Here is a 16,468-nt window from a genome sequence, read left to right on the forward strand (position 1 = left end):
CTGTCACATCCAGCTACCCCCGAGGGCAGGGATCTTTGCCTATTTTGTTTACCAATGTATCTTAGCCATCTAGATGAGGCACTAATTATGAGCTCAACCATTATTTGTTGATAAGAAGCTCCACAGTAATTTGTAAAAATTCTCATCAATGATTAAAAATATGTAGTAAAAGCCTCAAGAGGCTAGGAACCATGTCTGTCTTGGTCATCACTCTATCCTTAGCACTTAGCCCACAGTGGGCAACAAATAAATATTCACTGAGTGAATAAATAAATGGACTAAACTTGGCAACCAATATTTCTGTGCAAAAATATCCATTTCCAGTTCTGGTCACACATTTTAAAATAAACCACCTTAGTCATTTATACTTAAAAGATGATTCTTTTTAGGCTCAATTATTTATTTTTTATATTAAAACATTTTTTTCCAGTCTGACAAAGCCTGCCACACTGAGGAATGTTTTCTTTCTATACTGAGCTGAAACCAGAACCATTCGGGCTCCCTTTGTGGTGAGTAGTCTCTAAGAGTCAAGGTTACGGGAAAGGCAAAATCAGAAAAAGTTCCAGCCCCATAACTGCCTCATCGTTCCCTGTAGGGCCCTGAGCCCCAGATCCCTGTGTCTGAGGGGGATGACTCCCTGGTTTTGCCACCTCCCAGGCCCATCTTTCTGTCCACTCTGGAGCTTCCATGTGAATGCAGGAGGAGGACATCCCTGGCTCACTTGCCTGCGTCACTGCCTTGCTTGCCATATGTAAGGAGTGAGCTGGCCGTCGGGTGGGAACAAACTGGAGTTGTCAAAACATCGAACAAGGGGATGGATTTATTGAACATTAACTCAGTTGCCTAGGAGTAGGAGCTGGGGTAAGGACTGGCAGAGAGAATGGAAGAAACAGAAGAATTTTAAGATAACGGTTGGTCTTAAAAAGTTTAACATGTAGTTAATGCATTTGGGCAAATGTAGAGGCAATGTGGACCCAAGGACAGGGAACCAGAGAAACGTTCAGGAGGTGTCCTTTGAAGGAAGGAGCGGATTAAAGCTTTCTGTGTGGTGTAAACATTGCACAGAGACAGGAAGAAGAGGAGAAAAGGGACAGCAAATACGACAGTTTGTTGGAGTGGGGCCTGAAGATCAAGTCAGAACCGTAAATGGAAGTCATTTCGCGGAGGCAGTGACTATCAGTGTGAAGTGCTTCAGGCTTTGCTCTGTAGGTAGGTCATTGAGAGCTCCTGAACAGGGTCACAATTAGGGTGAGGGAAGGGAGGCATCTGCCTCAGGTGCAAAATTTAAGGCAGGGGGCCTGATAAACTCAGTAATTAAGAGAAATAATACCTTAGTGAAATATTAGTATACAAGATAAAATCAACAAACTACAGCCAGCCTTTTTGTAAATGCAGTTTACCTGAGGAGTTCGAGCTAGAGGATGATGTGCTAAAGGCCCATTTTGGAAGATTGATCTGGCAATGGAGAGGCTCCTCTAGTTTGAAACCAGATCCTGCCTCTACCTCAGCAGAACGAAAGTGGGAGGCCCTGAAGCTGGGGCTGCAAGTGTCCAGGAAGCATCCCCCTGCCTGGCCCATCTTGCAATTTTTTCCCCATCATGATGCCACCTTTCTGGTTTCTGCCATCTGCTGCTCTCAGTTACACTGAGACTACCAGAATTGAGTGGAGATGTAAACGATTATCCAAGTCAGAACGAAATAAGGGCTGTAAGAGAAGCACCAAGTGGTGTGAAAGGGTTGGCTGATTCCAGCTGGGGGATCTGGAAGGTGGTGGCACCTAAGCTGGGCTTTGCAGTGTGACCTGACTTGACCAAACTTAAATGGGGGGAATACTGACATGGGTTCAAATCTTAACTCAGCCATTTACTATAATAGCTATGTTACTTGGGCAGGTTATTTGACTTTTCTGAGCCTCATTTCTCATATCTGTGAAATAGAGATAATAACCTTTTCCTCCAAGGGTTGTCATGAGGTTTATGTGAGATATTATATGTCAAACCCTAGGATGATCTTGTTAAAGAGTGTTATTGTTAATTATGTTTCACAGTGCAGAGTCGCAACATAGTTCTTTCATCAAATAAAAGACAATTCTATGAATGAAGACAGCACTGGCAACTTTAGTTTTTTGGAATAAAGTGTGGCCATTGTCTAGTTAGCAGAAGGGATTTGAGTAAATGCCAGAATGATTTCTGATGTTAGATTTCTCAATTTGACTAAATTAATCAATTATTAGCCATCACATGCTTATTGAATACCTGTTACTTGTAAAAAAGCATTGTGGGGAACCCAGAGAAATATGAGACATGGTCTCTGTCTCCATTGAGCCTAGGATCTGGTAGATAACACTTGATGGAATGGACATCCATTGCTGGCAGCTGGACATCCATTAATCCTTCTCCTGGTAACAATACTTAGATTTTTCTGTAGAAAACCACCTGCCCCTCATGTTCAGTCCAAGATGGTTTGTATACTGTTGGCAACAATCCCACTCTAGCTCCTGAGTGGACTTATGGTTCAGCTCCAGCCAATTAGAGCACTGACTTCCTGGACACAGACTGGTTCAGGGAAGTGCACAAGACCCAGTCAGAGCAAATGAGACCCAGTGAATTTTGCTGAGCCTACTGCTTTTCCCACTTGACTTGAACCCAAGAGGAGATAAGGCTAAAGTTGTAATTAACATATTGCCACCACAGAGAAATGCCTTTCTGTTATGAAAATGGAATCCAAGTACAGAACTGAGAGAGAGAGAGAGAGAGAGAGAGAGAGAGAAATGTCCTAGTGACCATTGGAGCCACAGAATGAAACCATATTTGAACTCAGATTTTTAGTTATTGAGCCAACAAATCCCCTTCTTGCTTAAGTCAATTGTGGGTGGAGTTTTCTGTTCCTTGTGACACCAAAAGAATCTTAACTGATGCATTTAATAATGATTCATGAAGAGGGAGATCACCAAAAACCAAACCAAACCAAACCACAACAACAACAAAAACCACCACCAGCAAGAAAGCAAACTTCAAAATCTTGTGAAATAACAGGTAGAAATATGTGGTGGTTGGCTAATGAGCAGTGTAGATACTACACAATAATTGTGAGCAGACAAAATAGAGGTCCCTATTCCAGGAATAGGTGCTTGTAAGGGGCAACTCCTCTCACCCTGTTTCCTCTGCAGTTGACATGCACCCTTGTTGGCATGGAGGGCTGTCACGCAGTTTTGGGAGCCAGGTGGTTGGTCACATAAACTCATGCCAGCTCTCAGGTGCCCTTCCTTACCATTGGTTCAGATAAGCTAGAGTGATGGGCAATCCAAATATAATTTAATGTTAGTTTAAAACTCAAGTCTTATGAGGTGCTGAAATTTTGTGGTAAATTTTTCCCAGCCAGCCTCCACCACATTCTGACTTATTTTCTCTGTATATGTCCTCCTCTTAACTCCTATCAGCGTATGTTGTTTGACATCAGCCTTGTGTGTAATTCTCCTGGTGTTCTAATTCTCCTGGTGGTCTTCCTGGCACACTACACAGGAAGAGCAAAAGACCTTGCAGAACACATGCTCCACTTCTGTGACTTGTTCCTGCCAAGATGACTGCTGGTTTCTATTCAGCACAAATACCTAAATTACTAATTCATACTGGTGGCAAAATATAGCCATTGGGCTATAAAAAAAACTTAAAAATTTACAAGATATCAACACATCACTTTGAGAAGCCTTATGAAGTACCACCGGTATCTCATCTTCATTTTAAGATCCCTTGCATGAGTTTGTGTTAGTTCTCTTCTCTTTTTAAGGTCAAAGATCACAACAGTGGGTTTATTTTTATTTTATTTTATTTTTTGAGACAGAGTGACACCCTGCTGAGCAGGCTAGAGTGCTGTGGCATCAGCCTAGCTCACAGCAACCTCAAACTCCTGGGCTCAAGCAATCCTCTTGCTTGAGCCTCCTGAGTAGCTGGGACTACAGGTGCACGACCACGCTTGGCTCATTTTTTTTTCTGTAATATTTTTTAGTAGAGATGGGTCTTGCTGTTGCTCAGGCTGGTCTCGGACTCCTGACCTCAAGCGAACCTCTCACTTGGGCCTGCCAGAGTGCTAGGATTACAGGCATGAGCCACTGTGCCCAGCCTAACAATGGGTTTAATTAATTACTCTCCCTTTCCTGCTTACGTGCCTGGATTCCCTGGTGGTGTCTATGAGGCACAATTTGGAAAATGAAACACCAGAAACACACATCTCTCTATTATTATTCCTATGCACTCTGTCTTTGTTATTGCCACTGATTAGCTATATTGGGTCAGAACTGCCAAATCTCTTATTCACATTCGTATTTGTCTTCTTTTATAGATTATCTGTATGATTCAAATTGCATGTCTTTTTAGAAGAGTATAGGAGGTACAGGGATGAAAGTATTGGTTCAGGAAAGGAAACTGATGACAAATACCTTTTCTGACAAATTGGGTTCATTGTGAACAGCCAACATGTTGGCTTAGCATCACACCAGAACGCCCCCCTGAAAAACAAATAAATTTTTGTTTATGGTAACCCATTGTTTTTTTTGTCAGTATTCACTCACTCATTGCAGGTGAATTTGAACATGACTTTGATCCTAAACTTTTTAGAGATACTATAGTGACTGTTTTGTCAAGATGTTTGGCATCGATTCTCTTTCCTGCACCAGTAATTTCATTTCTGCACTTACTATATGCTTGCTAAAAAGGCATGCAATTTGTATGATGAAGACAATCTCTAAGAGGAGACAAACAAGAATGTGAATAAGAGATTTGGCCGTCTGACTCGACACAACTAATAAAGCCTGCTTTGCCTCAGGCAGAGGCTGAGGCCCCCACATTCACAGGCCATGACAGATCGGAATGAGAGAACCTATTCTTTGTGTCCAATTCTGTGGCATAGATTAAGACCTAGCCATAAAACCAGCACTGGTTTCTGCTCCTGATGACACCATTATCATTTTTGAACTTATCATTTATTCATTAAAGCAATCCCAGAGCTTATGGGGTTGTTGACAGAACATAAATACAAACATAAAAATAAATCGTACAAGCAAAGTCCTCCAGAGCTGTCTGGGACTTCAAGATCAACTGGTCCAATCTCCTGTCGCAGTGATATAGTCATCAGATTCTTTACCTCTGTCCACATGTCTTCATTTCTGAAATCCCATTTAAAATGAAGACCTCCATGAGAGTTTGAGTAGAAGGTCTTACTCTTTCATCTGGACCAAGAGATAATGTGTCCCACAGTTTGCTGTCACTTTGGAGCACCTCAGCTGGGACCTCTCTGTTTCAGAATGTGGGGCATGTCCACCCACAGATCTCACACCCTCTGGTCTTCTCAGGCCCAGGCTGAATATGGTGAGCTCTCCCCAGCTTTCTTCTTATGTTGGGTTTGCGGTTCTCTAGCCATTGACATCACTGAGATGTGTATCTTTTCAAAACATCCACGCTTACCTTTAATCGATACGTAGTACTGGACACAACGATAGCAAATTTCCATATTGAATAGCAAGATGAAAATCCTTTCACACATACACACACTGCTCCAAGTTATGTGATCTCGCACAAGTAACAACTTCTCTGGGCTTCAATTATATTTTATAAAATTAGGGGATGGATTAGGTGATCTCTATGATCCCTTGCATGGATCTGTCCTGATAGATGAAGACTGAATACTTACACTTTCTGAATGAATAAAGGAAGCAATTGTTCTCGGATATTCCCTGACAAATTAAAACATTTGAGTAGGATAGAAGAAAATAAAAGGCTATAAATCTCTTCCCTGAGGCAATTTACCTGTGTAGTTTATGAGCCTGATTTCCTCTTTTTTAGGAAACACTCCTTGTAATCTTTGGACATACTTAATTGGTGAAATAAAAGTTCTTGATGAACTGAATAGCATGTTACAAAAAGGTCTAGTTTAAGTATTTTAGAACTGAAAGCTTGATTTTAGTTCCTGTTGCCAATATTACCTTTGATGCAATTCATTTCTCTTTGCCCCTGTTTTGCCATCAGTAAACAGAGATCTCATGCTACTTCACAGAAAGTTTATAAACCAAATGAGGTACTGGATGTGGGTTCTACCACATGTATAGTATAGAAAGATTTGCAGTTCACAGTTTTTTATCCTGTGAAGATGTTCTGAACTAGATTACATCCTCTTGACAGTAGCAATCAAGCCTGGCATTCCCCTCTGACCTTCCCCTCTGTCCACAGTAGGGTTTACTAGGACTTGGTGAGTGACTAACAGCACGCCAGGAACCCCCAATGTAGGTCAAGACATTCCCCCTTTTCTAACATCAGCCTTAAAACAAACAAAAAACAAAAAACAAAGTTCTCTGATAGGGAAATTGAGTTTTACTTTGGTCTTTTTTTTTCTTTTTGCTATCAACAATCATAGTAAACAAATTTATCATTCTACTTATGTTTGAAGGGAGAGAAAAAGGAGAAACAAGGATGGACAACCTTCAGAGCATCACATATGAAATATAAAGGCCAGAGTACACTTGTTCTTTCATCAAACTAGAAGATGTAGTTTTCTAGCCATTTATATTTTGTGACTATAAAAAGTACAAAGTTTCAGATGAAAAATGAGTGATGAGGCTATGGAAGATGCTTACAACATTATTTTCATTGTTCAAAAAACCCAAATCAGCCTAAGTTAAAATGTCTTGCTGATGTCCCTAAAATATTCCATCTTTGGACAGAACCATTAACTATTTTTAAAAAGCCAATAATCAATAACTCTTAATTTGTTGCACTGACATTTGTGCAGGTTTCATCTAGAGGAAATTAATTAGAAAGAAAATGGTTTCTCAGCGATTGGTGAGAGGAAGGGAGTCCGTGGCAAGATAAGTTTGACCCTGTGTCGTGAAAATATTTTAATGAGGTTAAGCCTCAGTGCATTTGGATCTGGCTGCTTGTTGAGTGTGCACTGACATTTCTAATAGGCTACTAGAGGCTTCCAAAATGGGCCAATGACTTTGAAGGCATTTCATGGGTCATTGGTGATCTAGGTGGATAGAGATAGAAACAGGACTGAATAAAAGGTATGTGTGCATATATATATAAGTATGTATGTGTGCGTATGTATGTAAAGTAAACACCTGGGAGAGGGAATTGTGAAGAACAGTCTCCCCAAGAACACAGCACTCCTCCCTCCACATTTCTTAGCTGAGATACCTTAGTTTCTGAACACTGTCAACTGAAGTGAGGTCAGATCCCAATTTGCTGGCACCAAGGGGCACTAAGCTTCTATGAGGGGCTCTCTGAACAGCCCTGGTCATGACATTCACAAGGGATAACCAGAAGACTGGGAAGGGATATTCATTCCAGAGCCCTTGGGGAACAGCACTTGCTTTAATTGCTTCAGGAACCCTTCCTGTCAATGAGACTAATAGGGTTAGACAGAGAAAATACTGGCAAGACTTGATCAAATGCATTGAATTTCCCCCTCAGCATATAATTAGGTTAAGAGGAGTGATTCAGAGTAAACCCAAGGTGCCAACTCATCATTAACCAAAGTCTCCAGGGAAGATCTTAAGGGCCTGGATAATGAGGTTTTCAGCACTGGGGGTGCAGTGTCACTTGGAAGCAGATGTTGAATCACCTGGAAGGTCAGTTTTGCTCAGGTTCAGGGCCTGTTGAGGGGCAGTGGAGACCGAATGTGGGGGGACTCCTGATCACAACAGGATTGCTCTCTTTTGAATAATCTTTTCCAATTTGGGTCCTCCTTCTCCTCCCTGTTCTACCTCACTTTCCCTCTTGGACAGACTTAGAAGGACACTTTGTATTGAGCAAGGGCTCTTCTAGCAGATTAGAAGATGACAGCAGCCAAGTGAACAGAAGAAGAGAAGAAGACTTTAAAAAACCCCACAAGAGCTGTGGCCCAAAATACAGACGAATACATCTAAGATTTATGTAGAGGCTTACAACACGGGGGCAGCAAAGACATGGTTTTGGGAATCACCAGGGTGCCTGCTGCCTTTGTGTTCCCATTCAGGGTGATAACAGTAATAAGAACAAACATTTATTTTGCAATCACTACGTGCCAGGTACTGTGCTAAGCATTTTACTTGCGCTACTATTTTTTAATGCTCATCGCAATCCCACAAAACATTTTATAGAAAAGAGAATGGAGGCCCAGAGAGTTTAAGGAACTTAACCAAAGGTCACACAGTTGGGAAGTGGATGAAGCCAGTCTGAGTGCACTTTCCTTCCCAGTTACATCAGCCATGAGCAGCCTAAGTTGGCCTAACTGCTAGAGAACATCTCCCTATGGCAGAGTGTTAAAGGGATAAATGATGGCTTCCTAGAGGGGCTGGTATGTAAGATTCAAAAAGAAAGTCAGCACACTGAAAGCCCTGACATAAGCATTATACAATGTTTATATGTAACCAGAGCATTTGTACCCCCTTAATGTTTTGAAAAAGAAATTAAAAAAAAGAAAGTTAGAAAGAAAAATAGTCCAAAAGGATGAGGAGAAATTAATATCAACGATGGTGATACACGACACAGTGGAGAAAGAAGTTCTGCACCATTAGAGTTGCCCAAGTGTGAGACTCTTAGCAAGGAGGATGAATCTGGACTCTTTAACAACAGCTCTCCAGAGGCACATGGGACACCAGGCAGGCAAGAGGGTGACAGGAACCTAGATACTACTCTAGGAAAATGGTGTGTCTTGCAAGTTGGGGAGGACGTGAGAACACTGACATGTACAACGGGATGTGGTTCAATTGGAGGTGGGCTGCCTTCTAGGATCATAAACGCAAAATGTGACAAAACAGTCTGTGAGAATCTGAAAACATACATCACCTCCCTATTCTGTTGATTTTCCTGACTTCATTTCTAAATATTAATTTATCCCCCACTGTGTGCCAGGAGCTGGGGAGACAAAAGTAGATAAGGTAGAAACTCTGTCTTCAAGGAGCTCAAGGTTGAAAAGATATGTAAAACAAAAAATTCCAGAGGAAGGAAACCTGTTTTTTTGTTGTTGTTGTTGTTGAGACAGAGTTTTGCTCTGTCCCCCTGGGTAGAGTGCAGTAGTGTCATCATAGCTCACAGCAACCTCAAACTCCTGGGCTCAAGTGATCCTCCTGCCTTAGCCTCCCTTGTAGTTGGGACTACAGATGTGCACCACCATGCCCGGCTAATTTTTCTATTTTTAGTAGAGATGGGGTCTAGCTTTTGCTTAGGTTGGTCTCGAACTCCTGAGCTCAAGCAATCCTCCTGCCTCAGCCTCCCAGAGTGCTAGGATTACAGGCGTGAGCCACCGTGCCCAGCCAGGAAACCTGTTCCTGATGCTATAAGGGAGGTATATACATGTCACAGTTCAGTGTCAGAGGGGCCAGAAGTCAGCACCAGCTGGGGTGGTGTTTTAAGTTCTTTGGAAACAGAGAAGAGGGGAGAACATTTTGGGAAGAAAAAAGGAGAAATAGGGTCCTCAAAAGGATTTGAAGTTCTGAGTAAAAAGTTGAAAGTCTGGAGAGCAGAGAGAGAATTTTCTTTTTCCATGTTGGTCTGTTAAAAGAAAGGAGGCCACGGCCAGTGAAGAGTAGACTATGGCTGATGTTGAAGAGAAGACTTTGCTTTCCTGGCTCACTGAAGAACTGATGAATAATGGCCAAGGACACATGCTAAAGCTGTGGTTGATTAACGGCCACAAGCTTGCTATAGAGACTTTCAGCCTGAGTAGAAGAGAGAAACACCTCGACACACTTAGAAAGCTGGACCAATGAAAAAGCAACATGGCTCAGTGGAAGCAGTGTATGATGGGGAGTCAGACACAGGGTTTTAACTCAGGTTTTTACAATTAATTAGTTATGCAACCTTGGACAATTGATTTCCCCTCTCTGGGCCTCAGTTTTGCTTCACTGTCTGTAAAATGAAGGTGTTGGACTAGGTAACCACTAAGTTTCTTTGCTGTGGTATATCCTAATTTTCTTTTATTTGAATTCTCTGTGCAATGGATTGAAAATAACACAGTTTTCACAGGTTCTGGGCAAGAGAACCAGCACACAGAAATTTAACACAGAAGAGTAAAGGCATTCCACCAGGCGGAGTGGAGACCTGTTGCTTGGTCCTGCAGAGTTGACAGAACCAGATGACATGGGAGAAAAGAAAGAGGAAAATCCTTGTGGTTTCTCAAGAAAGCCAAACTGAAGAGGAATTCCAGGTGCAGTTCTCAGGAGAGAGGAGCAGAGTGCTGCTTTGATAGCCAACACTACAGCTTGGCCAGTCAAAGGGAGTCTGCAGGGCAAGCTTGAAATACGGGACCTGAGGTGAGTGAGTGCAGGGAGGGGAGCTTCACCATTTCTAGAAACTGGATGTCTGTTATCTTCTTGGCTTCATCTGCTATTTAATCTCTGAGAGAGTAGACACAGCTGTGAGAGGACCTGCTTCTCTGAATTCAATTCTGGCCCCAAGGTCTAGGAAAAAATTCTCAAGACAACAGGAAAAAAAAAAAAGTTTCTTAAAAATTGTTTTTTGGGTAGAGTAAAAGTTTAAGAAATTATTAGCTCCATTACTGGGGAAAATCAGTACGATAGTCTAAAAAAGCACAACTTTTTCAAGTAAGAGTTTACTCTTGTTTTGAGAGGCTCAGCAAAACCCTACAGCATGGGTTGAGTTTACACATGAGGAAACAAGCCCAAAGTGCAAAAGCCTGGGCCAAGAACCTAGGTCTTCTCACCCTCTCTGGGCATCACCTGCTAACCTGCTCACAGTTGGAAGAAGTTGCATGAATAGACATATTTTTATTCGATATAAAACAAGGACTTCCTCGTTACAGAAATATTTGGAAAATATAGAAAAAGATAAAAAAGAAAATTAAAAACACCCCCATTTGAGATAACCAGCATTATTTTTTAGATATTTTCCTTATAACTTCTCATTTTGAAAAAATTCTAAGCTACAAAAGGTTGGAAGATGGTGAACCCCTGTTTATCCTTCACCCAGATTCGCCATTTATTAAAATTTTTCAGTGTTGGCCTTATCTGTCTTTGCTATAATCTTTGAAAGTAATTGAGACCTGACATTTCACCCCAGTGTATTTCAACACGTATATCTTAAGAACAAGTTCGTATCCCTACAAAGCCACAATGACATTACTGCAAATATCAAAAATTTAATATTAATTTAATAATATTATCTATGAGTTAGTCTGTATTCAAATTATCCAACAGTCGCCCAAATGTCCTTTGCAACCTTTTTAATTTGACCCAAGATCTAACTGAGTTTCATGTACTGTATTTGTTGTCATGTCTCTAGTATCCTTTAAACTGAAACAATTCTCCTACTTTTTTTTTTTTTTGGTCTTTCATAATGTTGACATTTTTGGAGTGTTCAGGCCAATCCTCTCTCAATAATTTTCAGATTTTTTACTCATTATTAGATTCATGTTAGACATTTTTGGCAAGAATGCTTTGCACATTTTGGAGATTTAATTTTCTATACTAAACCTGTATTGTTTCTCTAATCATAAAACAGAATAATACATGTTATTATTTAAAACAGCTTTCAAAAATATTTTAACAGTAGCATAGCCTTGGTGCCTAGCACTATGCCTAATATATTGTTCAATGAATTTATAAATGAATTTACGAACTTCCTCAATTGGTGATGAGCCTCTTGTCCTTGTAAGTATTCAAGCAGAGGCTGGATGACCCCTGAAGAAATGAGTTGAAGAGGAGATTTGGCATTGAGAAGTCTTTCCCTTTGGTAGCTTTTCTGGAGAGGTTTTCCCTCATATTTTAAATTAGAGCTTGCTGTGAACATTATTTTTTCTTCTGTATCTTCCTCTTTTTCTCTCTCCCTCTGTTATTGAGTTCCTCCTTTCTCTCTTTCACCATCATTTTCTTAGTTGCAAACTTCTCAGGACTTTACAAGTCTTTTTAGCCTGTGACACCAAGAATGCCCCTTCATGCTCTCTTGGAACCAATGGGGAGTTGAACTGTCCCTGGGAAAACTAGGCAATAGACCCATCTTAAGGAAGAGCTGTTTGTTCCAGAAAACTACTTCGGGATGCCCAGGTGGGCTTCTCTCAGCTGAGAGACATGAAGAGTCCCAGAAGTGATGGGGTGGCATAAGGAAAATGCCTGTACCAGATTTCTTCCTATGTTGCTGCTATTACATTTCCTAGTTTTCTCAACAAATTCTGGACCCTAGGTTGACTTTAATTTCAAAGGGTCGTTTTGTAGTTCGTGCCTCTACTCAGTGCACAGAAGAATAGCTTGCATCTGCCTATGTGGGGCTGTTACATTATTCCACTGGCTTTTTTTTTCCCAAGGCTTGCCTGGGTAATGTTCTTCCCTTACAAATTTCATCTCACTGCACTGTGCATCGAAACGACGCAGTTATGGAGCGCACAGGGAAAAAAATTATAATGCCATTAAAAGTTATCATAAATTTCAGATCAGCATCACTTCTAATCCGATACACAATTTTACTGCCTCTATAAAGTAGGTGATTTGCAGTGGTCTGAGGCGTCTCCTGGAGCGTTTTACTTCTTTTTAAATTAAACACACCAACTTTGTGCTGAATTCAGAGTGTGGACATAAAAAAGGGGGTAAAAAGGAGAGGGAAGGGACATCAGATGGGAATTGCAATTGAATCTTTATATATGCCATCTTGGCACTGTGGTACTAAATATAGTGCCAGGTAAATAGATGTGCTGAAATATTCAGAATAAAAAACAAATGTTCCAATAGCAGAAGCAGTGAGCCCCGAGAATATTTCCACAGTGGGTGTGCTTAAAATAATAAAATACTGTTGTTTAAAACTACTCAATCCTGGAAAACCCTATGCTGTAAAAAAATATAGTGCTGGTATATGTGTGAGGGGCTATGTGTGTTGAACATATATATGTATATAAAAACTCCTAGAAAATTAAACAGAATGTAAGGGGCTTGATTTTACTGGTTGGAAGGTTACACTGATTATTTCTTTGAAGTACACTAACTCTTCCTGAACTTTAGGACATCAGAAGTTGTCATTTACTAAACGGCTACCTAATAATCTGAAATGTAATGTCCTCAGCAAGGGTTGACCCACTAGCCCACGTGCAGACACGTATACTCGTATACATGGAGGTGGTACGCACCCAAGTGCTAGTACAAAAGAGAACTCCATGTTCAAGTTTTCTGGTTGATGGGGTTTAATTGACTTGTGGCATTTCTTTTTCCCCACACCCTACATGTAGTTGATCATTCTTAGCTACCAAAAACATTTATTTAATGCCTACTTTATGCAGTACTCTGTGCTAAATACTGAAGATACAGAGAAAATAAAAGCAACCATAGGTCTACCTGAAAGGAGCTCACAGTCTAGAGGGGGGAGTTTACAGGACATAAACTCATGATGACTGTCAAACATGTTCAATGCTATGATGGAGGTAGGCACTCACTTGGGGTGTATAGAATAGAGGAAGTCACATGTCTCTTGTGATAAAGTGGAATACCTCACCTTAGATCTCTTTCAAATTGGATCTAAGTTCTCCAGTCCAAACATTATCAGCAAAATTAATTAATTAGTCAACAAACAATATACTAAACAAATATATATTGCTGGGCACAGTGGTGTGCACCTGTAGTCTGAGATACCTGGGAGACTGAGGTAGGAGTATTGCTTGAGCCCAGGAGTTTGAGGCTGTAGTGTGCTATAATCACACCTGTGAACAGCCACTGCAGTCTAGCCTGGGCAACATAGTAAGACCCCATCTCTAAAAATTAGATAAAAAATATGTATTAAACTATGGCTACTGTGTGTTATTTATTTCCATGCCTGCCCCTAGAGCTTGCACAGCAGGTGAAAATGAACTGAATATATTTTGAATGAATGAAGTCATCGATACAAAACAAATAATAATATCCAGCATGCAAAGCATTTTACATTGGAAAGGTACTCTTACTTTGATTATGTCATTTAATCCTTTAGAATGAGGTAGGCATTATTTTAACTTGACAGATGAGGAACAAAGAAACTCTATGAGGGAAAGTGATTTTCCCCAAAGTATCTATTGAATTGTACCCCCGGTCATCTCGTTGCAAGTTCTGTCCTTGTTCTACACCAGCTGGAGTTTGTCTGATACACATATATAGACATTGGCATGGATGAATCATGTGTTGGGTCTTTGGGAGGGCTGTGACAACATGTTGTATTGTTATGGCTGAATCCCAGCCTCTATGGTAGAACTAGTAGACACAGCAGAACTGGTGGTTGTAGAACTGGTAGACACAGTTTCCTGTGAACTGTGGTGAATAATAATTGCTGCTGTGATGCTGTGATGTCGGCAATTTGGATATAACAAACAGAAGCCATAAAGTGCTTCCTTTAAGTGAAAAGGTGAAAGTTCTTGACTTAAAAAGGAAAGAAAAAAGTTGTATGCTGAGGTTGCTAAGATCTACAGTAAGAATGAATCTTCTGTTAATGAAATTCTGAGGAAGGAAAAAGAAATTTGTAATATTTTTGTTGTTGCACCTCAAACTGCAAAAGTTATGGCTACAACACATGATAACTTTTATTACAGTATATTATTATAATTGTTATACTATATTATGAATCTCTTACTGTGCCTAATTTATAAATTAAACTTTATCACAGGCATGTATGTATAGAAAACATAGTGTATATAGGGTTTGGTACTATTGTGGATTCAGGCATCCACTGGGGATCTTGGAACATATCCCCCAACCCCAAGGTTAAGGGGGGATGCCTGTGCCTATTGGCGCATTATAGTCCTCTTTCAGTCCTCGCTACAACCCTACAAAGTAGTACTGTTATAACAGTATCAACCCTGTGAATTCAAGGCACAGAAGGATTAAGAAACTTGCCTAAGGTTAGGTAGATGAACATGCTAGAGTTAGAATTCTGATCCAGACAATCTGACTCCAGAGCTTGCTACCTGGAGATAACAAGACATCATTTATTCATCTAGATGTGATGGGGCTGGGTGTCCTCAGTATTACTAGAGGTAGGGAGCTGTGCTGAAAAATATTTCATGAGGGTGAGACATAACCTAACATAAGGAGGAGTTGCTCTGTTGTATATGAAGAATGAGTGAATGAGGTTGTTTCCAGGTATATGATATTTTTAGAGAATGATATATTACTGATCTCATGAAGGACAATTACACACTTGTGTAATAGTTTGTACCTGGAAAACAGGTTACATTTGTTGGCAAAGTGTTGGCAAGTTTGGAGCTCCTGATGTAAAATATAATCTATTGTGAATTCTAAGTACCTATTTATTAACTAATTAATGCATTTAATAAATTAATTTATCAAATGTCAAGTGCCTCCTACTGTACTAGATACTCTGATAGGTGTTCATTTTTCATAGTACCATTGCCTTTAATGAAGTCATGCTGTCTTACCCGAAACATACAGATGTTCAGCCTTTAAGTGAAAATAAACACCAAAGAATTTGGTAATGGCTCTTCCCTTCCATGAATATTGGGTGATATTTAGTTTTGACATGTAGCTAAGATTCTACTTAAAACACACACTGGAACTTGTTATATTTGGAATAAATGTGAAGTCTTACATCTTGCCTTCTTCAAGAAGATGAACCTTGAACCTGAGCTTTGAAGACTGAATTTAGCTGGGAAGAAGTGCGGCTTCAGCTGTGGGACTATATCCTGTGTCTGGGAAATTCTTAGCGCTCTTGATACATGTACGTTTGCCATATTACTAAAGAGGGCTGGGATTCATGAAGTCATGGGCTTAAATAAAAGTACAATTGGCAGTGATGGGAGTAGGGACGGGACAAAAGAAGGTAACATTAATTAGCCGTTAACTAATGAACTCATTAATTAAACAATAATTCATTTCACTAGCTGTGTGATTTTGGGCTAACTTTCCAACTCAGCCTCTCTGAACCTCTATTTTCTTATAGATAGAATGAGTCTAATAATACCCTAATCACAAATTTGTTCCAGAATATAGATATAGCCTTTTGTTGTTCTTCATAATTATGAAAAATTTACCAAGTGATCTATTTCAGTTAACAACTTGGTTAAAAATGAGTACTATAGTTATACAATTGGGATTCTATACCTAAAAAGTTACTGAATAAATGTTTTTTCCCCACTCCACCTTTTAAAAAAGGAGGACTGTATAGAATAGTCGTTTCTTTGTCAGGGAACTTGCATGATGGCATGCTTACATCTTTAATGCCAATTTTGATGATCTTGATGTCAGTTTTTGTTAACTGGGAAAAACTAAGAATCCATCACTCAGTGGGAAATATCAGACCTCTCTCTTTTTATGACTAGCTTTATTGAGGTTTAATTGGCATACAATAAACTGCATACATTTAAAGCTCACAATTTGATAAGTTTGATATATGTATATACACATGAAACCATCAACACTATAAAAATAATGAATATATCCATTACCCCAACTATTTCTTTCTGCCTCTTTTTAATTTTTCCTTTTCACCCCTCCCCAACTCACCCCATCTCC

Source organism: Propithecus coquereli, unplaced genomic scaffold (genome assembly GCF_000956105.1).
Source record: "Propithecus coquereli isolate 6110/MARCELLA unplaced genomic scaffold, Pcoq_1.0 Scaffold12, whole genome shotgun sequence".
Classification (NCBI taxonomy): domain Eukaryota; kingdom Metazoa; phylum Chordata; class Mammalia; order Primates; family Indriidae; genus Propithecus; species Propithecus coquereli.